The 25,866-nt window shown below is 43.4% G+C and overlaps 1 protein-coding gene and 1 pseudogene across 2 annotated transcripts in view; both read left to right on the top strand.

The window, feature by feature from the left end:
- The window catches only part of MACROD2 (mono-ADP ribosylhydrolase 2), a 3,123,444-nt gene that overhangs the window by 1,663,662 nt on the left and 1,433,916 nt on the right, over positions 1-25,866 (top strand). The gene's annotated exons all lie outside the window — the stretch shown is intronic.
- On the top strand, positions 1,566-1,684 carry LOC134911959 (5S ribosomal RNA; annotated as a pseudogene).

Below are 25,866 nucleotides of genomic sequence, written 5' to 3'. Positions count from 1 at the left end.
GTTAATTCAAACTTGTGGAACAGCTATGGGTACTATCTTCGCACCTAGCTTTGCTAATCTGTTCATGGGAAAATGGGAGAATGACTACATTTACACTAATCACCCATACCAACAGAATATCATCTTTTACAAACGCTATATAGATGATATTCTATTAATTTGGGAGGGAGACCAGTTGAGTTTTAAATAATTTTTAACCTACATTTCGGACAATAGCATGAACCTCAAATTCACGGCCAATGAAGACACAGAACGGATCGAGTTCCTAGATCTTGTTCTAACACATTCAGGAGAGGAAATCATCACAAGCAATTATATTAAGAAGGTGGACATGAATAGCTACGTCCACTATAGAAGCAATCACCGCCAACAATGGAAGGATAATACCCCCTTCTCCCAATTCAATAGAATAGCGAGGAATTGCAAGAAGGAAGAGGACAGAGATCAACAACTTGAAGTGTACAAAGGAAGATTCAAGGAAAAGGGGTACCCGTCCCGACTCCTAGAAGAAGCCACAACCAAGACTAAAGGTTTAGAAAGAAGGGAACTTCTGAAGTATAAACCTAAGGACATCAAGGAGGACACAGTCAAGTTTATTACGACGTACAGTAGACATGAGAAACTAATTAAGAATGTCCTTAAAAAGCACTGGAACATTTTGCTCATGGACCCTATTCTTAAAGACTACCTCACTAAAGAGCCTAAAATGGTCTTTCGAAAATCCAGGAGTTTGAAAGATCTCATAGCCCCAAGTATGCTGAGGCACCCAGAAGCCGTAAGCATGATGCCTAAATGTGTGGGAAGTTTTAAATGTGGTAGGTGTAACATTTGCAGATACCTCCATCCAAATAGGAAATCATTCCACAATGACAAAACCAACAAGGACTATCAGATCAAACAATTCATCAACTGTAACACCCTATCGGTGATCTACCTTCTGGAATGTTCCTGCAAACTAAAGTACATTGGGAAAACTAAGAGACCCCTTAAAATACGTATCCAGGAACATGTCAGGAATATCAAGAACAAAGTCCTCACCCATGCAGTATCCAAACATTTCAATCTTTGCCACAACTCGGATCCTGAGGCATTAACGTACAAAGGAATTGAACTGGTTGCACTGGGAGATAGAGGCGGAGACCTTTCGAATCTCCTCTCCAGAAGAGAGATGTTCTGGATATACGAACTGAACACGCTCCATCCGGACGGTTTCAACGAAGGGTACGAAATAGCCCCTTTCCTGTGATATAAACCTTCCGTTTCCTATGTTTCTCACTCCTGCCTCCTCCTAAAGAAACCCCCTCCTTTTCGACATATATTGCACTGCTCACTATTATTTGGGCTTATTTTACAAAACTGGTTTAGCGGAACACCTGGTTATTTCCAGGTAGCATCCCAAGCACGATGCATCTGTGCCATTGAGCCAACTTGGCACAAATACGTAAAATTTACTCGCTTGCACTATTAACGTATAAACTCCCTTTCCACCTACTCTCCTTGTCAACAGTGAGTTCATCATGGTATCCATTGCTTATATGAGACCCCGTCTCCTACCCAGCCCTATATATTACAACCATACCTCCTTGGGGACGCCCAACACCGTCCGATCTTGGAAGCTAAGCAAGGTTGGGCCCGGTCAGTACAAGGATGGGAGACCCCCTTGGGAGACCGGGTGTTGTAAATCCGGAGGCGCTGAGGGAATTTTCGTCTTTGGGATATCTCTTAAGCTTATGGATGATCCTCTGCTCACATCACCATGGGCGTTTCCTTCATGTTGTCGACCCACTCATCATCCGCATTTTTTCCGCCTTCTGCGTAATTTCTACTCGTTCCCCCATCGTTCCTATTTTTTTAATTTTTATTTTTTTTATTTTAATTTTAAACTACATTATACATTTATATATGTATTGCTTGTATGTATTTATATTTTCTAGTTATTAACATTCCCATTCATAGCCCACCTATTCTGAGTATCATCCTTTTTAATGCCATCTTTATTCATGCCTGCTATCCATTTATATGCCTTATTTATTTATTTACATGCATTTTTATCTTTTTCGTTTCTATGTACCCCCCGGGGAGATGTATCACCTATGCAAAACCACCTCAATGGTGTACTCATATCTAAACCGAATTCACGAACATTGAACTATGTAAACCGCAGCCTATTAACTTCACTGGCAGTAGTTCTTCATTCCGTCCTCTGACAACCAAAAAAATGGCCGCCGCCCATCAAAGGGACAATATACTGAAGTTCTTACTCGCAGCAGTACTACAACCAAGTTTGAATAACCAAAAAGATGGCCGCCGCCTACAGCAGTGAAAGCACATAAGAGATCCGCATCGCACGGTGCCTAGCCGGCGCATGCGCACAACGGACACAAGGCAACCGGAAGAGGGGCGGAAGTCGGGCGGAGATGACGTTCCACCCAGCCCGGACCGGAAGTTGACGGACTTTTTTGTCCTTTATGTTATATACGTTCCTACGACTCCATGTAATATCGTTTTTGCAATTGAATATATTAATTGGCCCCCTTACTCTATTCACTATATGTCTAGGTGTTTATATACGTACTTTGATACCTCCACAGCAACCCACTAATTAACAAACAGGAAGTGATGGTGTTAACACCTCCCATAGCCAGGAGGTATAAATATGCTCTGTCTCTAGCCTCTCACTACCCCTTGATGAAGTCCATGAGGGACGAAACGCGTTGGGTACCACTCTGAACATACCTCCACTATTGAAGTTAAGCTACCTCTCTCTCATTTTTTACCTATTTTTTACTCTTTTTTTTTTTTTTTTTTTTCGCTCATCCTGCTGATTTTGTACTTATTGCTCTTGCTTGTATGGACCTTTCATTGATTTTTGGTATATGTGTTATAACTTTTTAGCCTCAACTTTGCTGCTTTTATACCAGATTTTATTGATTAGGTTGCATTTTTTAAAAAATTGTTTACATTTTTTAAAATAATTATGTACCTTTTATGAAACACCCCCCCCCCCTTTTTTAGTGCATTGTATTCTGAAATTAAATTTTTTATATATTTATTGAACACCTGGCTTTTACATTATTATTTCGACACCTTTGGTCGCTTGTAAGTACCTCATCCTCCCGTACCAATTTCTAACTCTCTAGGCATATGTACCAGTGCCTATATGCTTTTTGAGGTCCATAAGCTGACGCCCTAATAGCCTATAGGGAGTGTCCTCCAGGTAAACATATATATATATATCTCTTGATAATCAACTCAGAACACTTTTTTCCTAATACTGTTGTTTACAACTTTGATACTACTTCTGTGGCGCTACTAGCTTCCTCTGTACACATTAAATATTTCCATTAATATTTTCTTCTCGTTCTGGTAAACTTGGACTGTGAGCACATTTCTCTGAGTAGTAGGTTCCTTCTTCCCCCAGAAATAGTTTTAAAATGCTCTTCTGCCAGACTCCTACACAATTTGCTGTAATTTATCCAGCCTTATTTTGGCTGGTCAACAACAAAGTTCATCTGGACATCCTGCGGAGCAATAATGAGAATACCTAGAGCTTCCTGACGCCCCCAATTAATCACCATAGTGCCAATTAAAAAGGCTATTAAAATGACTACCTGATTCCATCCAACCTGCTTACATATTCTGCTCTGTCTCTGTATACAGGATTACTTATTTCTGTTTCAATATATGCAAAATATAGAAGTGCTTTTCAAACAAATATCTTTGTCTTCAAATGAAAAGTGAAATACACAAGCTATAAAAATGTTAATTCAAACGTGAACATGTTTTTACAATTCATACACCATGTTATGGTGACGGCTGAATAATAGAACTCTGCTGGACGACCTGCGTACACTTACGGCTGATGCATGGTTTTACCACTAAACTGAAGGTCAGTTAGATTATTAGGATGGAACCTCAGATGATGCGGAGCATATGGTAAATAGCCCTGCCACAAAGCATGCCTCTTCTAACATTATGAGATCATGTTATAACTAGGCTTACCATACTATCCCTTTAAACCAGGCAGAAATGAATTACACAGGTTCTGTGGCTGGCTGACTTGATGCCTGCATTTCACCTGGTTTTAATCAGCTGATCATGTGTAATCTATAAGCGTCCAGGTTTAAAGGGATAGTATGGTAAGCCTAAGTGTGGTAGCATGGGTACCCAGATGGTAGGTCGTCATGGTCAACATGGGAAAAAGGTTGACACAGTAAAAAGGTCAAGACTGGACAGGTCAACACATGAAAGGGTTGAAATGACTTTTGTACAATTATTTTTCTTAACTTTTTCATACTTTACCATCCATGTGGACTACGATTGGGAATAGTAACCTGTGCTGAACCTCCCGCAGTTTCCGGGAGGGTAGGCAAGTATGCTGTACCTCCCAACTTTCCCAACCAGGAAAAATCTCAATCATAGCTGGGAGCAGTGGTGGTTCCAGAGGAGGAGCTGCAGGTCAGTTCACAATAGGAGAGCCACACCAACTGCCATTTCAAACTGACTCACTGGCAGTTGGTGTGGCTCCACTATTTGAATTTTGAACTGACCTGCAGCTAGCATTACCACCTCATCCCTTTAATTCTGGACACATATTAATTACACAGGTTCTGTGGCTGATTAAAACTAAGTGAAATGGAGTCCTGAAGTTAGCCAGCCACAGAACCTGTGTAATTAATATGTGTCCAGAATTAAAGGGATGAGGTGGTAACCCTACCTGCAGCCCCACCTCTGGAGCCACCCTTGGTTGGGAGGTATAAAAGTCTCACCTGAGCTCATTGAAGGAATATTATTGTTGTTTGGGTAGAGATGGATTGGTTACAGATATCTAGGGTTGCCAGAATACTGTATAGAATGTTGGAGGAAAGTTGATCTGTCTATAAAATGTGCTGTTTGTCTAATCTGGCATGTTGTGTTCCAGACAGGTTTTATTTTTTTTTGCTTTTCAATGTGGTCGGAGACTATTCTGATTGACAACGCTCTTTACATACTGAAATGTTATGCTTTTACTGTGCTGATGTGCAGTGTCTGCAGTTGAGCATGCTTTTAACTTCTAGAGCGTTTGGGGGGGAAAATGCTCTTTAAGGATTTGCTTTTAAAAGCAAATTTAGAAATAGTTTACATGGTGAAATGAAACAAGAGCAGCTTGAAGCAGACTTCCATATATTTATTCTCTCTCCACATGACTGGAGTCTAATAAAACAAACAAAAAAATGCCTTTGGGTAGGAGCTCGGGCCCAGTTTTACATCCGATTGCCTTTTTATCGTTCTGGCCAGTACATGGTCACACCTATGGAGACTTTGGGACAATGTGGTTTCAATTTGCCAAATTAGCAATTAATGGCTCCACCAGACTGATCAGCTATAAGCGGCAGCAAGACTTGCCCTGACCTATTTATTTTATTTGTTACTTGTTAGTGAGGAAAATTAGTCCATTATGTTCAGTTTCTGGAAAAAGACAATTATTAAATAGCATCTTATCACAACTTAGAGTACTGCTATCCTATTTTAAATACAACAGTTAGTAAATATTGCAATAAGCATATTTGGAAGTTGTGTTATCTACTATACAGCTGTCTTGATTTGATTATTCATTTACAGATGTTTCTTTTTTTCTTTTACCTTTGCTTTCTTTTATATTAGAGTTATTTTAGGAAGTATATCTGTAGATGTGTGCCATATGGATGGCGGAAGTTGCATCATTGCCATCCACTTATTATACAGGAAGTGTTGAGTGTGTGTGTGTTTCGGTGTATAGGGAGTTATGTTTACATATATTTCTTGTACCAGGTATAGTGCTGGTGCTGATAATGATGTCAGCTGTTTAAACAAGCGGATCTATTACGTACTAATAATTAGCGTTTTATAGGTGTGTGTGTAATGTATATATAAAACACAGATGTGTCCCTCATCAGGGTAGGTCACCCTTCAAGGGGTGACAGTCCAGGGCTGTCATCAGAAATTGTGGGGCCCGGGACTGACAAAATAGACAGTGCCCCCACAAACAAGAAAGATTCTGCACGCCGCTCCACCCCTATGTGATGTCAAACATCATGATGTTACATATAGGTGGAGCAATGCGGACCTGCAGAAACGATTCACAGAGCTGAATGCAGGGAAGGCCTGTTTTTAGTCCTCCCTGTGCATCAGCGCGCTGTTGTTGCACTGCCTGTGCAGCTTTCCATGTATTGGCTGTAGGAGCCAGGGTTGGGCTTCCCTTTCTATAAGGGCCCGGGACTCCAGTCCCCACCCATGATGGCTGCCCTGGGCGACACCAAAATGCTGCCTCCTCCACAGGGACAGGAGCTGGGTGCTGCACTGCAACATTGTGTACAGCACGTGCAGTGCAGCCAGATGAGCGTCCAGGGGCAGCCCAGTATACTAGCGAATTCTGGGCATGCCCCCCCTGAGGGATGAAAGGACCCCCCCCCCCTTTTCATGAGGCCATGCCCCTTTTTGACGGTGCACGTCTTCGGAGCACACTAGGGGACTTGTTGGCACATTGGGTGTCACTGACCTCAGTGATGCTCCTGTCCGTCATGCACTTTTTCTCCAGTAATTATTTATTATCAGGCATTTATATAGCCCATACATACAGTATTCCACAGAGCTTTATAGAGAATGTTTGACCACATCAGTCCCTGCCCCAGTAGAGCTTAGGGCTTATATTCTCTACCACATGTTCACATGGCCGCTCCTAATTGGCTGCCGGTCAGTGGCAGATTTGAAATAGTAGCGCCATGGTCATCATAGGAGACAGTTCCGCACCAAAGGCCACCGCCCGCAGCTGCCTCCTCCATTGCACCTCCGCCGCCCTCAGCCTCCTCTGTCGCCCTCAGTCCTTCTCTGCACCTCTGCACCATCTCCGAAGCCCACAGCCTCCTCCGCCACGCGCCTACCACAGCCTCCTCATGCACCGCAGACCACAGCCTCCTCATACACCACAGGCGCTAAATAGGTAATCTTACCCTGCTGCCTTTCTCTCTCCCTAGTCCCTACTGTATGCCCTTTTGTCCCTCTCTCTGTCACACTCCAGTTCCTATGTCCCTGCTGTCACTTTACCTGTCCCTCTGTCACTCTCCCTGTCCCTATGTTTCTGCTGTCACTCTCCCTGAATTTTGTCTCATTCCATGAGGCATAATGTGAATTTCGCCTCATACCGTGTACTATAATGTGAATTTCGGCTCATACCGTGTGCTATAATGTGAATTTCGGCTCATACCGTGTGCTATAATGTGAATTCCGGCTCATACCGTGTGCTATAATGTGAATTTCGGCTCATACCGTGTGCTATAATGTGAATTTCTGCTCATACCGTGTGCTATAATGTGAATTTTGGCTCATTCGTGTGCTATAATGTGAATTTCGGCTCATACCGTGTGCTATAATGTGAATTTCTGCTCATACCGTGTGCTATAATGTGAATTCTGGCTCATACCATGTGCTATAATGTGAAAGGGGCACCAGTACTAGATAGTATAAGGAGTCCTACTATTGTGGTGCAAAATGTGTATAAGGGGTGGTAAACGACACTGAAGGACACCCCCCCCCCTTTTGAGTGGCAACACCCCCTTTTCCAGAGCACGAACCTTCACTTTTCTATACCCTCACTTCAAAATTTCCACTTCGACCACTGTGTGTATGTATATATATATATATATATATAGAGAGAGAGAGAGAGAGAGAGAGAGAGAGATTGATTGATAGATCTGAGTTCCGACTAGATTGCAAATCGATGTAAAAAAAATTCCGGTATGAGTTACTGGAGCTGTTCCTCCCACCAGGTTTCATTATGCTGCATTTGTGGCATTGACATACATACAGTAGGTGTTATGTAAGTTCCTGTGCATCAAAAGTCTCAAACTATTGTCACTACATGCAGTATAAGAGCAGTGTGGAACTACTGCACATGCCCATTGGCAGCAGATTTTCCCACCAAGTCTGCCGTGTGTGTGTATCTGTGGATATGAGTGCTCAATCATAACACCAGAAAGTGAATCTGGTAACTGGCTTACCGTGATCTTTGGGCCTGCGTAGGTCTGGGATACTGTATTACATAAACTGCAATTTGTTTGGGGCAGACTATAGCTTGTTACATAGTAATTATGCATCCTTCATGGGCTGGCGACAATCGCTCTAACATCAAACATTTGGAACCCCATTCTCCAGAAATCCTGCGTTTGCCCTGAATGTGAATGCAGGGCCGTCTTAACAGCAGTGTAACCCCTGGGCACAGCAATGCACTGGGGCCCATACCCATTCTCCAAGAGTAGAGGTGGGGGGTCCTATCAGCGGCAGCTTTGATGTCCCGCGGCTGGCAGGCAGTGTTTTATCTTACGCTTAGCATGTAGGACATGGAGCAGTAATTTCTGCTAATTACTCCTTTACTGCACAGATGGGGCAGGAGGGTAACGCTAAACTGTAGAAGGGGGCATTGGGCTGAATGAAGGGGCCCTGGTACATGACTTTCAGGGTAGTAGGGGGTGTTTAATATGTAGTAGAGGGGTGGATAGTGGAGTGGGCTTAATATTCATCATTTTCTGGTAGGAGGGCAGCTTGCTTGACTGCAGATATTCCAAGTTCCTGGGAATTGATTTCTTAGCTTTGAATATGATAAAAAAAACTAGAGTCTCCCACCTTTCAGGAGGTTGTGGGGACTTGGGGAACAAAGCTCAGGAGCCAGAGCCATCCACCAACAAAAATAGCTGCTGGAAGGCAGATATCTCTGATTCTGGTCATATTACAGACAAGCTGCCAGTGTCCACCAAAAGAGGAGAGTCCCAGCTTTTGTTGTATACCCTCAACAAAATTCTAAGTTAGACAGAACCCAAGATAACTGGCTGGGAGGAGCAATTAACAGGCTTGGATGGGGACCACTGCTTTGAAGTTGGATATCTCCGGTTCCCCAGGGTCGATTTTCAAAATTCTGGTACCCCTGAAAAGAAGGTATCCTCAGCTATCAGCCTGGGGCCCTTAGACGCCTGGGGCCCTTGGGTAAGTGCCCATTGAGCCCATGCAAAAAGACAGCCCTGTGTGAATGAGACACATATTTAGGGGAAAGTGCGCTGTATGTTGGTGTGCCTCAGTTGTGACAAATGTCCTGCACAGGATGGCGTGAAGACCCTAAGTGTATGAGGACACAGATGTATATATTTATTTTGTTTTTCAAGTGATACTTTTTATTTACCGTATACAGTATACTCGAGTATAAGCTGACTTTTGCATTAAATTTTTTTTTGCTGAAAAGCCCCCTCGGCTTATACTCGAGTGAGGGTCTGTTCTCCGGTCTCTCCCGCGGGCGCCTGCAGCCTCTGTGTTGTGCGTGCCGAACTGGGCAAGAACCTGCCCGCTTCTGTGTGCTGGTACCTGGGGCACTCCTCATCCTTGTCAGATGAATGTTGATGCGGCCGCTCTACTCCAGGGCTGTGACCAATGACGTAGCCTTTACAGTCATATTGTTTTTGGTGACCCTCTTTTCCACTTACAGAGCTAGTTTACTGTTTTTCTTTGAAATAAATATTCAAAAACATTTAACCTACTGATGCCTCAATTAATGTAATTTTATTGGTATCTATTTTTATTTTTGAAATTTACCAGTAGCTGCTGCATTTCCCACCCTAGACTTATACTCGAGTCAATAAGTTTTCCCAGGTTTTTGTGGTAAAATTAGGTGCCTCGGCTTATATTCGGGTCGACTTATACTCGAGTATATACGGTACATACAGTTTTATATACAGGTATATGCTGTTCAGGAGAGCCTGGCAATTCTCAAAGCCTGATCAATATAAGTGTGGTTGTAGCCGATAGCGAATACAGCGGTACAATCCCTTTATTGCACTTTTTTGAGGGCTTGACCAACGGTGAATACTGGTGCACTCAGCGTTACTAGTATTTGATTTTAATATATTGATTTTACCTATGGGAACAACACTACCGATAAATCGGTTATTTGCCCCATAACTCTTCCAATATCTATTGACATGAACCCCTGATGAAGTCCTTTGGGACGAAACGCGTCGGGTATTGTTTAGTTGTGAGAACATCAGACATCCTTTAAGAGACATCATTGGATGGAATACATTGCTTGTATCATGTCTTCTACAAAATTGAAGTCTGTATTTTAAATATGTTTGCCGCTTAAGTTATATGCAGCATTTTATACTCACTACAGTGCATTGTTCATTGATAATATGTGAATAAATTGAATGTTTTTATTAAATTGTGGTCAGAATTTGGAAGAGAATTCCATTTAAATCAGCATATCCAGCTCCCTTAGACATTTTGTGTGTTTTGTATTATATTTTTGTACTCCAGCTAACAGAGAGTACGTCATAAGGTTGAAACTCCCAAACAGCGCAGAATTGAGTCTATACCACATCCATATATATATATATATATATATATATTTATATATAAAAGTAATGTGTATATGAATACGCTATATTTTTATACAGTATACTGTATGTGACAACATTTTATAGCATACACATTGATTTTGTTACACAGTGTTATTCTGACCCCATAGTGCTGATTATTAATGTTTATATAAGGTTTAGGTTACAATATGTAGGAAGCTATGTCAGAGCAAGGTACAGAAGTCTGATATGTTTTGTCTTAGAGGTTATAGAGCTTAGAGAACCGCGTATATTAATGCCATCTTCTGCCTTCCATTGACTACCCCAAAGCACAAGTGAATTGCAAACACAATAGCTTAAATAAACAGTAAGTGGATGTGCTTTTATTATAGGCTGCTCAGGGAATTTACATTAAATTGGAGCCTGCGGTGATGTAGTGGATTTATAGCCGCCTTACTCAGCTTGCTAAATGTCTAGGTATTTTCTGCCACCTCTTGTGTGACTCCATCATTTTTTATTGATGTCAATCAAAGAGGTAAAATAAATAGCGTTGGTTCTTTCTGAACAAAAAGGAAAATATTGATTTAGACCTCGTCGGTTTTAAAGGCATCTGTCATGCAAAACTATGAGCTGTAAATGTACAAACCTGTTCTGCTGACTGTAAATCCCAGAAATACCCTGTAAGCGACACACAGCAAATGACTGAGTGTGCAGATGTTAGGCAGCTAGGCTCTGCAGCGCAATATTAATTACAGAATACATTGGAAGGTATTGCTACATAGACGCAGACAAAACATTGTTCAGATATAACGTTATTAAATAAAACGTATTGGTTGTGTCACCTGGGGTATCTGTGAGCTAAGGGGCTGATTCTGAATTGCGCGCAAGCCGCATTGCGCACCAGTGTCGCATATTCCAGTATAATGCGCATGTGCCAAAGAAGGATAATGGCTTCCGTGCTTATGCCGGATCAGGTATCTGTATGCAGATGGGGATTACTATTGTGTATGTACTGATCTGTCTGTCGACCACACTTTCCACTATACAGTGCTGTATGTGTGTTTCTGAGTTGCATCTAGGCAATAACATGGAACTCTTCTGTGTCATGCGCGTGTCATGGGAGTGTTGTTGGCGTGTCATGGCAATGTTGCGGGCGTGTTATGGGAATATCGTGGACGTGTCGGGAGACTCCCTTCCTCGATCGCATTGTGCGGATGAAGATGGGACATCTGTTTCATCTTTTGCATCCAGCGTGGGGCTGCTGCAAGTGCTGACACCAATGATTATAGTTGTGGACCTAAGAACAGAGGGTACAGTAGGATAGGCTTCCACATTCAGTCACACAGATTTTTAGTATACAAAGGTGGATTCCTGCATTAGCATATACCAGTCTGCAAACATCCGCAGCAAGACGGAAAAGCAGCCGCAGATCTGCATAACTCCTAACTGTCCCGATTTTCGCAGGACAGTCACGTTTTTTTGAGACTGTCCCGCTGTCCAACCTGTGGGCTGAAGTGTTCCGCGGTGGGGGGGGGGGGGGCGGGTGTCAAAGTCGGAAAAATATCATGCTACACGTTGCCATATATTCACTCCATGCGCTTGCCCGCTGCACATGCACATTCTCTCCCGTGCGTGCGCATATTCGCAGTTGCGTGACGGCGCCTCCTCGGCCATGCGCTCGAGCGCGTGGTATGTGCATTTACGGTAGAGTTTGTGTGTGTCTAGCGGGCGACTCAATCGTTATATAGTAAATCCAAATAGTATGTTTTATAGGTAATGTTCCCCTTAATAATAACTGTAAGTTTGTTTATTGTAACTGGTCGCTGGACAGAGGAATTCCTCTTTGCATGATACGAAGGGTCAGACAGGGTTTGAGCAGTGGAGTTTGGTACCTAACTAAAGAACATTTTATTAGAAACAATCCGGTGCTGGTTAGGTAAAGATTAATCGCTCCTGCGTATAGTTATGTCTATTAGTAGTTTCTGGACATTTACTATATTTGCGGTTCATTATCCATGCGGCGGGAATCCTTAGATTCCCTCCCACCTGAGCAGTTCGATATAGTCACAGCCCACCTGTTCAAACTAACCTATGACCTTTTGTTGTAATGCGGGGAGACATTCCTGTGTCCAATGAACAATGAGATTATAGGTCCCTTTGTAGTGTACTGTACGCAGTGTATATAAGGCAGCCAGTCTGGGCCAGCTAGTCTCTCTCCACAACGGTTTTCATCATTGACTAACTAGAGAGCTGGTACCAGGACTGCGCAGCGATCATTCCCAGTGTGTAAGTTCTTCTCTGTGACCAACTTGTTCTCTGTTTGTATTTTGCCACGTTCTCTCTTTTACTCTTTCTCATTGTATGTTATTGTTTGCGATTGTGACGCTATTGTATATTTATGTGTAGTTATTCTGCTTAGATATTGATGTTAGTCTGTAGTGTATGAACTGTTAACTGTTTTCCCCTTTTTACATAGCTAAATATTGTTAGTAAAGGTTTTGGAGCCTTAGCAAGGTATTGTGTGTTTATTACATTGCTGAGGGTAATCGGAGCATCTCAATCGCTCAAGCAGCTTTTGTATTAACAAGGTTAAGCAGCGTTATATCGCTACAGTATTTCAGTAGTAAGGTTTACAGTATAAACTCAATCTTTCAGTGTGTTGCATACAAGGTTTACTGAGTGTCATCCCGTGAGCGTCTGGGCCGCTCGTGTTCCCCTCGTGGTCACGAGCGTCCGCTACGTTAGTAGCGTAGCATTACAGTAGTCGGCCGCCCATAGCGTGCTCGACATCAAGCGTTAGCTGTGAGCGAGCGTGCCGCATGTGCGTCTCAACCACGGCTAAGCGTCTGCAACGCTAAGTGCGTACCCTTACGGTACCCCATACGCCAATTGCGTACTGAGTCTCTTACCCATATATAGTGTATGTTATAAGATAAATAATTAGCTTTATCAGGGGGGATTTGGGAGGTGTGCATTTACAGTAAAGACAGAGGGAGAGGGGGCATGCCAGCAGTTCACAGAGTGCTGGTCATGCCCCCTTTAGTGATGGTAAAAGGGGGCGTGACTCATGATTGCGGCACTGCCGTGAGACCACGCGCATGAGTCCAGTTTTGCAGTTCTAAAATGTTGGGAGGTATGAATCTGGCTCTAAAAGGGTGAGTGGTTCCCCACTATTATTATTGTTCTAACTATTGTTATTAGTAGTCTTGTAGATTTGTAAGGTGCCATTAGATTTAAGAGTGTGTGTGGGGAATATTATGGTTTCAGTTTTCAGATGTTTGTGGGGTATTATTGCTGAAGCGTTTGTATGTAATGCGGTGGAGTTGTTCAGCAGAGGTTCAACAGACAGAGAGGTCTTGCTGCAGTGTTTAAGATGGGTTGAGGTGTGATAGACTGGTGAGCGGAATGCCAGATATCAGGGTTTGCAGTAGTCAAGGTGGGAGATGATGATGAGACGTTGGAAACAAGTTTTGCTACCATCTTGGGTATGAAAAGAGCACATTTAAGTAAATTAAACCGAGGACAGGTAAAACTGCAGTATAAATAGGTATGCAATGAATGATGCAGACCCTACTGTCAATTATAAGAATATTAGAGACAAGACTACAGTACATTAAGGTGAGCCTGAATGCTGAATTCATTAAGGTATACAGTATACGGCATGGTGCTATTATTATGTCCCATATTACACAGTAGGGGTGGTGGTTGTCCTAATACACCTTTTATTTTCAAAGTCACAAATCTTCACTAGCACAATTCTGCATCATCCTAAACTCATCCCTGGATGTGACCAGTCATAGACTGTGTACAGACATGTGCGGTGCTCAGGTGGCTCAGCCAGGCCTCTACATACTACCTGCGAGAAGCAATCACCACTGATGTATAGTGAGTATGGCAGATGGTGACAAGCCAGTATCTGTGACATCTCTATAAATGTAATCAAGGCATCCAGGGATTAATAAGTATGACAGAGTGAGAGTAGCGTGTGTTGTCACAAATGAAAAAGAAGACAATTGTGAAGTGCTCCTCTAAACACAGCATATTAATAGGACCCCCCCTAGGCATCCGATTACATGGCATGTGTGACGATATAGCAGGGGATGCCGGTGTCACACTAAATTACACTCTTTGGTGAAGCCCCACTACGGCGCCGCTCTGTGGTTTGGTAATTGTGTCGTTTTCCCATTAGCAATGGAAATTCTAATGGGGAAAGTTAATTAGGTGTGACACGAGCTGCGGTTGCTTTGTGCAAGCGAATTAATCGCCATTTTTTTTCATAATACAAAAATGAATGTTTTCCTAGCCCAAGGTAAAAGCAATAACATCATTTTTGGATGTATGTATGTAGACTACAGATCTGTCCCTTGCTTAGCCGGCTGTTGTCCTTCTTACTTAGCTCATCAGCTTCTGATGTCAGAAATAAAAGCTTGTGCCATGGTTTTTTTAAATACATTTAATCTGGGTTTTTTTTCACATGATCTCAAACGGTACATGTAACAATTATACAAAGTCACAGAAAGGTTCACAAGACAGGAACGGACAGGGATAGCGAGGCTTGCAATGCATAATATGGATATGTAGGGATGGTACACACACACATAGGATCACATGCAGCAGTGCAGGCCGTAACGGCTATAGGTGGTTGCCCATCTGTGACTTTTTGCAAATGCAGCTACAGACTTGGGTACCGCCGTGCGGCCGAATGTGCAAGGACTTCGGGCACCCACTTTTAGCGCCAGGTGCACCCTTATACACCACCATCAGTTGCACCATCAAAATTTGCACCAGCTCTGTGGAAGGTGCAGTTTTCCCTTCTGACCATGGGATGTGGTATAAAAGATCTGCAGTATTTAGGTCAATATAAGTCAGTAGGTGAATGTCTTTAATAATACACAAAATGACAGAAAACATATAGGTGGACTCGTACAATTTAAAAAAACATATGAGCTTATCTGTTATTCCTCAAATAGGAGCGGAGTGCCGGTAGGTGTCCAACACGTTTCGCCCCTTAGTTAATTTCTGGGACTTCCTGTCATTTTGTGTATTATTAAATATTTTTTTTAAATGATACTACACTATCAGAGGCTTTTCCTTCCCATGTGGGAGCTTTGATTCTTTTAAGGCACATAAGTCTGATGATGGAATGACAAAAGCACCATCCAAATTAGTGCAGTTTTATATGTAAGTGCTTTGTGTGAATATTTTTTGATCTCCTTTGAATCACTTAGAGATACGGTGTTGCACCCTTAATAAATGGTACCTAAGCACATTACCTAATAAAAGGGGGCCAGCACACTCTCAGCAACATACTTGCATCTATATTACTTTATCCATTATTTTATCCATATTTATTCAAAAAGCACTTAAGCACTTTTCTGCACATATTCACTTTTATTGCAATTTTTGCACAAAGCAGCACTATGTCACTTTTAAGAGCAGCTTACTGACACATTGTCTTGCATATACGTACAAACTCCACACCAACACCTGGACGGATTGAAACGGAGAGTCAGTACGAGTAAGGGACACCCTGATGCAAAGACATTCTATATAAGGCAACTGTTCTATGTATGTCTGGTACGCATACTTTAATTGTCATCTAAGGATTTATAATGAACTATTCACAAACACTGAAGGTGCAACTGATTTATCATTAGAACAATATATATATATATATATATATATATTTTTTTATTTTTATTTTTTTTAGAAAAGTTCCCCTGTATGAAATAATGGGTTAAATTATGGCATGCAGTTTTCAGGAAAATATATAATGGCATTGAGCGGTAATAATAATCTCTGATTTAGATGAGGTAGCACTTGGAAGGACACATGTTCCTCATGTCTGCACAGAAGTCACTTACACAGCATCTGACTGTCAGGAAGCAAGGCCATCTTTGGTTAACATATTGCCTATCTCAGCCGGATTGCTCAGACACTGTCAATAAACAGTTGCTCTCTGTTTTAATTGGATCTATTTAAAAGTAATCTAATATTCAGACTGCAATTATCTAAGAGAAATTACTTTAAGTTCTTAGAACCATTTGCGTGGTTGTAATTTACTTGGAAGTTAATAGCCCCTTCCCTTCACTCATCCAGTTCTCAAATAATGTGAGTTTGGGTTTTAAATATTATTACTATGAAATAATGGGGTCATAGCTCTCTCTTGTGTGTGTCTGAACACATTTGTCCAAACCTCCATAGGATAGGAATGACATACATGTAAATCTGTGCATTTGTTTCTTGTGTAACATCCCTTGTCCTGGGACTTCTGGGTAATGGTGTGTATAAAGATGCTTCTCACCTTGTGGCTTTAGTGCCTCCACCTCAATCTTGACACGACTTTGCTTCGGGGAACCACCTTCCAAACACACTAACACCACAGAAATATGTCACACAGATACTGTATGTTGCAAAAGCCAGCCTGGCACATTCATTATAGGATTTGGTCATACTTGCAAACTTTGCTGCCCCCTGCCCTTGGGAGGAGGCAGCCCAGGTGACTCATTGGGGGTGTGGTGGCTGCAAAGGTGGGCTGTGCTGGGGGCATGATCATGCCATCATGGCTTCGGCCCCAATTATACAGTGCAGAGAAAACAGGCATTATGTAGCAGGGGGCGGGGCTACTATGATGCAATTCAGCATGAATTGCGTCATCTGGTCCCCTCAGACCACCCACCTGTATTCTGTAAGTGGGCGGTCGCAGGGGTGCAAGTGGCTGGATACGGGTGCTGTAGACTTGCCAACCTTCTGGGGACCCGAGAGAGCCACCCAATTTTCTGAAGCCTCCTGGCTGTTTCGGGAGAGGAGGCAAGTATGGTTTGGGATAGCTATTGCTTTTATGTATTTTATGTCAGAAGTAACTTTGAATACTAGAAAATGGTCATAGGGAGAGAAATTGAACAGTCAGTATTCTACGTAAATATCTAAAGGGCATGTAATGCAGTAATCAGCAAAAACCATTGCACATGAACCTGCTCTCTTCTGTCTTTCCTTTCTAGAACCTTTTTTGTATTCTCAGATACCGGACACATGCTGTATCGATCAGTGGTGGCTGCAGAGGTGGAGCAGCAAAGGAGACCAAAATTCAAAGTAGTAACACCAACTGCCACCCCAAACTCTGCCAAACATCACCGGCCGGGACTCACTGACAGTTGGTGTGGTTCCCCATTTGAATTTTATAGTGCGCTGTAGCCCCAATTCTCGCTGGAGTATCTATAATGGGTGCAGTGTGTGCGGTGCACACAGGCCCTTAGGGTCAAGGGGGCCTCACACAGCACACCCTGCACCCATTATTTCAACACTTACCCTCCGGAGTCCCACGTCGGCACTAGACTCTTTGACAGCGCTAGTGCCCAGAGTTTATTGCTCTGCTGGGTAGAGAGGAGGTGGTCCAGACGGAGACTGCACCTGGGCCTCCTCCTCTCTTGATGTGCCCCTGCCACCTCCGGAGCCACCACTGGTATCAATAATGGAAGTCCCTATATTGTACATTTGTGTGTGCTATGATCCAAGCATCCTTCTATCTGAATTGTGCTATCATCTGTACAAATGTTTTACTGGCTCTACAGGGTGTCCGGACTCTAGGTCGACACACATTAGGTTGACACCTATTGGTCGACATTGAGTAGGTCAACACAGGCAATAAGTCGACACAACCATTAGGGGTGACATTGAAAAGGTCGACATGAGGTTTGTTTGTTTTTTTCGGTTTTTTTTACTTTTTCATACTATACGATCCACGCAAATTGGAACGGTAACTTTTCGCTTGCTATGCAAGGGGGACACGGTGCACTAATTGGGGTTCCCCGTCATTTTACGAAGAAAACGACACCAAATTTTTTTTACCTTTTTCTGAACTTTCCTGAGTCCCATACCCCCTTACAGTATGTCACTATTAGCACTTTTTTCTTTTTCAGAAAATAAAAATAATCAAGGTGGCAGCGTGTAATAATTCCATCCCCCATGTGTGATCAGCAGCATTGCACTAGGGTGATCTCATCAAATCATTTCTACGTCTTGTTTGACATGTGTAACCGTTGTTAAAGGTTTTATTTGTAAGGCTATAGGCAACACATTATTTTATTAATTGGCATGCTTATCCAAGTTTGTCATCTGAAAGGTGCTAATAAACGTTATCACTGCGATTAACCGTCACTTGCTTTAATGTGTTATTTTTAAACTGTTGTTTTCTGCTCGCCGTCTGAGAATTGGCAGGCAAGTCTCTTTCCCCATTGCACCTAATGTCCCTAGATAATGTGAGATCACGGGCCTTCTCGGGTTTAAGGCTAATTAGTGTTTGATGGTTCGTACTTGGATTTTACACTTGTCTTTTTTTGAGTTGAATACTTTACAGTTAACGTGTGACAAAGACAGCATGGCTTATCGTTTTTTTGTGGAAATAGACAAGTGTGTAATCACGACAGGTGGCGGCATTGCCAAGTCATGATCAAGTGTGAGAAACAAGTGACGGTGAATGCACACTATCACAGTCACAGTTATCATATTATCTTATGTTTGTTGCACAAATATGGTGATATTGAAAATATGTTTTATTCCATCTGCTTTACTGATTACTCAGTCTAGAACTATATGGCAATCACCATGCTTTGCAGTTCAGTCTGCCCATCTAGTTAGTCATTTATAGAGTAAATATCGGTCAAGGCATTGGTATCTGCTTCCAGGGTCGGACTGGCCCACAGGGGTACAGGGGAAACCACCGGTGGGCCCCACTGCCCCTCCTCTAATGATCAGGTTCCAGACTGTGCACATGAATTATACATTATACATATGTTACCTTATACTACACAGGACTATAATGTATTCTCTACAGTGCATTGCCAATATTTATCTGGTACAATATCATGCACGTACTAGCAGTATTTATATACTTGTCAAGGGGCCCAGCCCATGCACTCACTAATGGTTAGGCAATCCAATGTAACGGCTGGCCACACCCCCTCTGGAGTCTGACCACACCCCTAAACATGGGCCCCTACCACTGTATTCCCCGGTGGGCCCTTCATGCCCCAGTCCGACACTGTCTGCTTCTACTACTAATTTCACATAATGTAATTAGTTATTGACTTATAGATACCATCTTCAAATTACAGTTATGATTTAATAGACTTGTACAGCGGGATGCAATGGAGTTTGAGATCGCCGATGATGCGGGATGCCGGTCAGTATCAGACATTTTTTAAAGAGGCAATTACATGCAAGGAATGGTTTTGCCTTGTGTTTGCCCCTTTAAGGAAATGTCCAAGATTGGCCGGCAACCCACACCTCCGGCGATCTCGACTCCATTATGTCCCGCCGGTTGTGCTGTAGTAGCCAATACAGTTTCTGATAGATGAGCAAACTAGGGATGGCCATCGTCCATCAATGACTACAAACCATTGGGCCTAATTCAGACCTGATCACAGCAGCAAATTTGTTAGCTAATGGGCAAAACCAAAAGAGTTTGTAATAAAATGCAAAGTGTACAATCCAGATTAGCACAGTTATACCAATACAGTAATACATAGTGATACAAATTAAGAAATGTTCATCAACTGCAGAAGAACAAGGGCCATCAGACAACCTCCACATATAAGGCATGTAAATGCTACAAAGAAATAACAGAGAAAACAGAACCCAAAATTATAAACCATCAATAATAGAAAGCAATTTGGAAGGGAGAAGGTATAAAAGGGATAAGAAGAAAGAGGAGGTAACAAAAAAAGAGGTTTGGGGGAATCAGATAACAAAGTAAGCCTCCTGCTACTGTATATTAAAATCGATCATCCACATGTGAGTAGGGGACTATTATTGTTATTATTATTATTATTATTATTATTATGATGATGATGATGATGATGATTATTAATATTATGTGCTGGAAATGTGTGTACATACCCTCAGAATTTGGAATTTGACCCAGTGGCTTAACCAGATAGTTTGGTTTATTATTAACCACTTGCCTGGCATGGTCGCATCAGATGCGACCATGCCTGCAAGTGCTTTATCTGACCCGGTTGCACAGAATGCGACCAGTCAGATAGAGAGTGTTAGCAGCGGCAGGGAAGATAAACTTCCCTCCGCTGCTGCTGTCAGAGGGACCGGAAGGTCCCTCTGCCTCCCTGCGCTCTCCCCCTGTGTCTGCCGTGCTGCCGATCACTGCTGATCGGTCAGCACGGCAGGATCCCCCCCCCCCCTCCAGCGGCTGCAGACAATGGCAGCCGCTGGGGAGAGTAAATGTTCCGATGGTCGCTATGTCCCCGATCGATGTTTCGATGTTTGGGGGGAAATATATATATTTTTAAATTAATTAAAAAATATATATATTTTTTCTTTTTTTTAACTAAAATCATTTGGGATAGGGTTAAATTGATGTTCTTCACCTAATTCATGAATAAAAAAAACAAAACAATTTCGGAGCGGTTTTCGGCGAAATATAGCCATACTCACTGGTTGATGTCACGAAGTACAGCTTATAGCAGGGGCATTTTAAAAGAGGAGGAGCCCCTTGTGCAGCCTTCTGCATCAGTGGCCCCCTCCTCTCTGACCGAGGCACAGGATTTAATACTTACCACTCTGGAGTCCCCTGGCAGTGCCATCCTTCTCCACAGCGGCAATAGAGTCTGAGCACAGACTCCTTTGCACATGTGCAGATCTCTGGGAACACGGTGCGGTGGCCATTTTCTCGAACATTTTCCTAATGCGCATGCACGAAACGCTGGAATAATGGCCTCCATGCCACGTTTCCGGAGTTTTCAGCAGGTGCAATAGAGTTTGTTCCCCATAGTGTTCAGACTCTATTGCACTGCCAAGAAGGGATGGCTCCGATGGGGGACTTCAGAGAGGTAAGTATTGAACAAATGTGTGCGGGGTGGGCCCCCCTGGACCCCGGGCCCGTGTGACCCGCACACATTGCACCCATTATAAATACGCCAATGGCTTATAGTACCCCATCTACCTCATCTGTGTCGCCCCTGTCTGTCTGCCCCTCCCCTGTAGAATGTGATTACTGTTGCGTTGTTCCGTTATTTAGACGGGCTGGTAACTAGTACCTATAATGGACAAGATACAGTACATTCTGTGGAACAGGTATATGCAGCCAGTATCAGCCCCAGGACAGCTATGCAGCAGCCATGCGATCACTCGCAGGAAGCATGGATGACGGATGCTACTTCCATTCTCTTTACAGGAAGCGTGTAAGATTAAAGCCAGCCCTCTCTTCTTCTAATTAACATTTGTATAAAGAGATGTGAGTACTTCTACAGTATGTCATGCCATTCTGGAACCTCTTCCGCTTACATCTTGTTTGAACTAGATGCATATTGAGTTTTTCCCTTCTGTGTCGCTAGCGCCATAAACTCCCGGAGAGATATAAGCTAAAGCTGCAAGGCAATGATCGCCTGTGTTTTCCTGCAAACACATCTGGGATTTGCCTATGTGTATTTTAAAATGCAGATGAGCTGGGGCTGCTATTGATCTTGGCCCTCTCCTAGAAGTTTAAAAATGTATTTTCACGCTTTCAGCACACATCTCACCAGGGAGTAATATAATTAGGGTAAGCTTAATAACTGTTTGCTAGTCTTTTGTAGTTGTTGCACCATTGGGAGCGCTGGAAACGCCTCTGACGCATACTGATAGACCTGGATATAAATACAGTACATGAACATTACCTCTGTTTATTGTAAATACATCTCACAACTTGCTATAACACTTTACCTTGTTAGTATCTGTGGATACTTCATTTGTAGGTTACACTTGCTGTGTTGATTCGCAGTATATGTTAGGCTGTGGGTACACCAATGTGAAAGCTGAACCACAAGCTTGTCTGATCCTTAATTTGAGCAGGGTCGGACTGGGCCACAGGGGTACAGGGGAAACCACCGGTGTGCCCCACTACCTGAGGGCCCACTCCTTCCTCTAGGGATCAGGTTCCAGACTGTACATGGTAGATATGTTGCATTACACTGCACAAGACTATTGTGCATTTCAAGCCTCTTGTGGAGGCTGGCCACACACTCTTTGTAGGTTGGCCACACCCCTAAGTATGGGCCCCCCTATCACTGCATTTCCCCGGTGGGCCCTTCATACCCCAGTCCGACAATTTGAGTATCTGTTTCTTGGACTGTACTCTGCATTTGATACTCTGCACTTACAATAAATACATGTAGATGAGGCTTGTATATAATTTATTTTTCTATTCACATTGAAGGATTATTGGGAAACCTGTAAATATTTTTCCAAATTTAGTTTGCTCTAGTTTAGTGGTAATATAAACATCTGGCTGTAATACTTTTTCCCCGACTGCAGTTATTGGTTGTTATACCTTCTCATAGCATACTGTACTTGCCTACTCTCCCGGTAGTTGCGGGAGACTCATCATTCTTCGAGTAGTCCCCCACACCTCTGGAAGAGCAGGCAGATCTCCCACATCCCACCTACATTCTAGTGAAGTGGGCAGTGATCACCGTCAATTGTGGAGCTGCAGGTAAGGGGCAGGGCTAAAAGTATGTGAATCATATCATTTTAGCCCCGCCCCCTCTCTGCAGACCCACGAATCACGGCATTTTGTAAAGGTGCCCAGCAACGTCTCCTCTACAGAAGAAAAGAAAAGTAGGCTAGTATGTCTCACAGCCTGAAGTGGGGGCACAGGGCCTGATTGTTAATGCACGCTGCCCCGATTCTGTTGCAGATGAGTGATTATCGGTGGTCTGCGCACGCATGCTTCTGAAGCGCTCTGTGCATGTGCTGCTACTGGTTATAGGTGGTCATTCAGATCTGATCGCTGGTCACGATTTTTGCAGTCCTGCGATCAGATAGTCGTCACCTACAGGGGGAGTACATTTTCGCCTTGCAAGTGTGCGATCGCATGTGTTGCAGAGCTGCACAAACTGATTTTGTGCAGTCTCTACCCAGCCCAGGACTTACTGTGCGATAAAATCTTGATGATCGGAGGCCGGAGCTGACGTTGACACCCTTCCTGAAAACGCCTGAGCCTGCCTGCGTTTTTCCGGACACTCCCTGAAAACGGTCAGTTGCCGCCCAAAAATGTCCTCTTCCTGTCAATCTTCTTGTGAATGCCGTCCGAATGGATCCTTCACACAATCCTGTTGCACGGCGCCGATGCTTATTGCAGCCGTGCGATGCGCCGGTGCAGGGTGGTGCATATGCATGCGCAGTTTGGATCTGATCGAGCAGTGATCAGATCTCAGTTACCCCGATAGTACCTTATAAAACCTTTAGCAGTGGTAAGCTACAGACTGCAGAGATGACATGAGCTACTACTGACTTTTGTACCTTCTCTCAGTCTATAATGGTGACGTGAGCATTCGGTTGTCGTACCTCATAACATCCTGTAACGAGTGACATAAGCTACTGGCAGTATTACCTCATAACATCCTGTAGGAGTGACATAAGCTACTGGCAGTATTACCTCATAACATCCTGTAGGAGTGACATAAGCTACTGGCAGTATTACCTCATAACATCCTGTAACAAGTGACATAAGCTACTGGTTGTAATACATCATAACAGCCTGTAGGAGTGACATAATATACTGGTTGCAGTACCTTATAAAAGACTATGGTGGTGACATAACCTACTGGTTGTAGTACATTATAACACCTGCATTTGGTGATATAAGATATTGGTTGTAACCAGTGGCGGTTTTTACCTATGGGCTGCAGGACTGCAGCCCCCCAGGAAAAATCTGCCACCCAGCTCACTATCAGTGAAGCCAAATGCAGTCCATGAAGCTGCACTGGCTTCACTGTGATTGGCAGTGACTTCCTATTGGAAGTCCTACCTGCCAGTCTCAGACACTACATGCAGTCCGATTGGGATGTGTTTCCTCACTCTGGGACTGTGCGACCTGTTGGAAGCCAGCTACCTGCCTCGTCAGCCCTATCCGGCTTCTGTGGAATGCAGTCCATAGAAGCCGTGGTTTTGCGCATGCGCAGTACCGTCGCTGCTACTGCACATGTGGCGGGTCCTGGTGTCTGTGAACTGTACATGGCACAGATGCCAGGACCCAGACAGCCCTCCTCCTCCAACAAGGTAGGAGCCGCCGCTGGTTATAACACCGTATATCAGCCGGTATGATGACATCAGCTACTTTTTGTAGTACCTTTTAAATGTCTGTAGTGTGTCATAAGCTACCATTGTTTGTAAAATGCTTTTATATTGCAATCACATATTTATTGTTTATGTATATATCTGTGGTAAAAACATGACAAGTAATTACTAGTAATGATACTTTAATTGCTAACAATGACAAGCAGTTAGGAATGGATTCTGGATTTCTGTTGTCATGCAGAGATTGGTGATCATAAGTGACCACATTATAGTGCAGTAGTCTGCCGGACATGATGAAGGTCCTGCAATTACTAGTCCAATCTTTCAGCAGCAGTGATGCAAGTTATAGCCTAGGCAGAATCATGGCCGGATTAAGCCTTGGGGGTGCTCGGGGCACTTAAAACAGGGGGGCCCCGATGGAAGGTGGGAGATGTATATTAGATTGTGCATACCTCCCAACATGACCCCATACCTCCCAACATGACCCTCTCCAGGAGGGACAGAATGCTCTGCTCCTGGATTTCCCTATGTATGATTGATTGCCATCACCTGTGGTGAGACAAATTTCTTATCCATTAACCTGTTTAAAACAGGTGACAACAATCATGAATTAAGAGAAAAGTCCAGAAGCAGAGCATTTTGTCCCTCCTGGAGAGGGTCATGTTGGGAGGTATGTGTCCCATTCCAGGAGGGACAAAATGCTCACCATCTAATTGAAAGACAACTATTTTATAAACTTTTCTTATGGCGTAACAAAGATAACAACCTTAAAATACACATACAAAAATAAAATAATTTATCATGCCACATTCAAGAATAGCAGCAGCCTCTGTACTACTTACATACTGGGACAGGACTCAGGAGGACTCCCTGTGTTTGTCTCTATCTCTAGAACCAAATGGTTTAGTTGCATAACAGTTTGCACAGGACACCCAGGCTGGGAGGAGGAGAAGCTGGGATCCATGTGTCACTTACAGCTCTCTCCGCTCTCCTATCATTCCTCTGGTCAGAAACCTCTGTCGGTAGCTCATGAAATATGATATTCCTGTGTCTCTGCCTGCACTGCATACTGTCCTGCTCGCGTTCTGGCTGCTGGTTCTGCACTGCTTAAGAAGGAAAGTTAGTGATGTCAGTGTGCTCTGGCCGGGGGTCCCCTGACAAAGGATGCCCCGGGGTACAGTGAGCAGCCAGGTCAGCTGAACAGGAGGAGGGACTATGAAATAGGGGTGGGGCTATAAAATAAAGGGGCTTTCTAAGGGTGTGGAGATGTGATTGCCTCATCGCGGCCACGCCCCCAGCTATGCAATGCCCACAATACATGCATTGCAAAGCGAGGGGTGGGGCTACGATGACGTGATTCACTGCAAATCGCATCATCAGCATCCCAAGACCACTCAATTTTACGAGTGCTGTGGGGGAGTGCGCAGTGGTGCTGCCAGTT

Source organism: Pseudophryne corroboree, chromosome 4 (genome assembly GCF_028390025.1).
Source record: "Pseudophryne corroboree isolate aPseCor3 chromosome 4, aPseCor3.hap2, whole genome shotgun sequence".
Lineage (NCBI taxonomy): Eukaryota > Metazoa > Chordata > Amphibia > Anura > Myobatrachidae > Pseudophryne > Pseudophryne corroboree.
The sequence above is the reverse complement of the archived record's forward strand: the minus strand, read 5'-3'. Positions and strand labels throughout refer to the sequence as shown.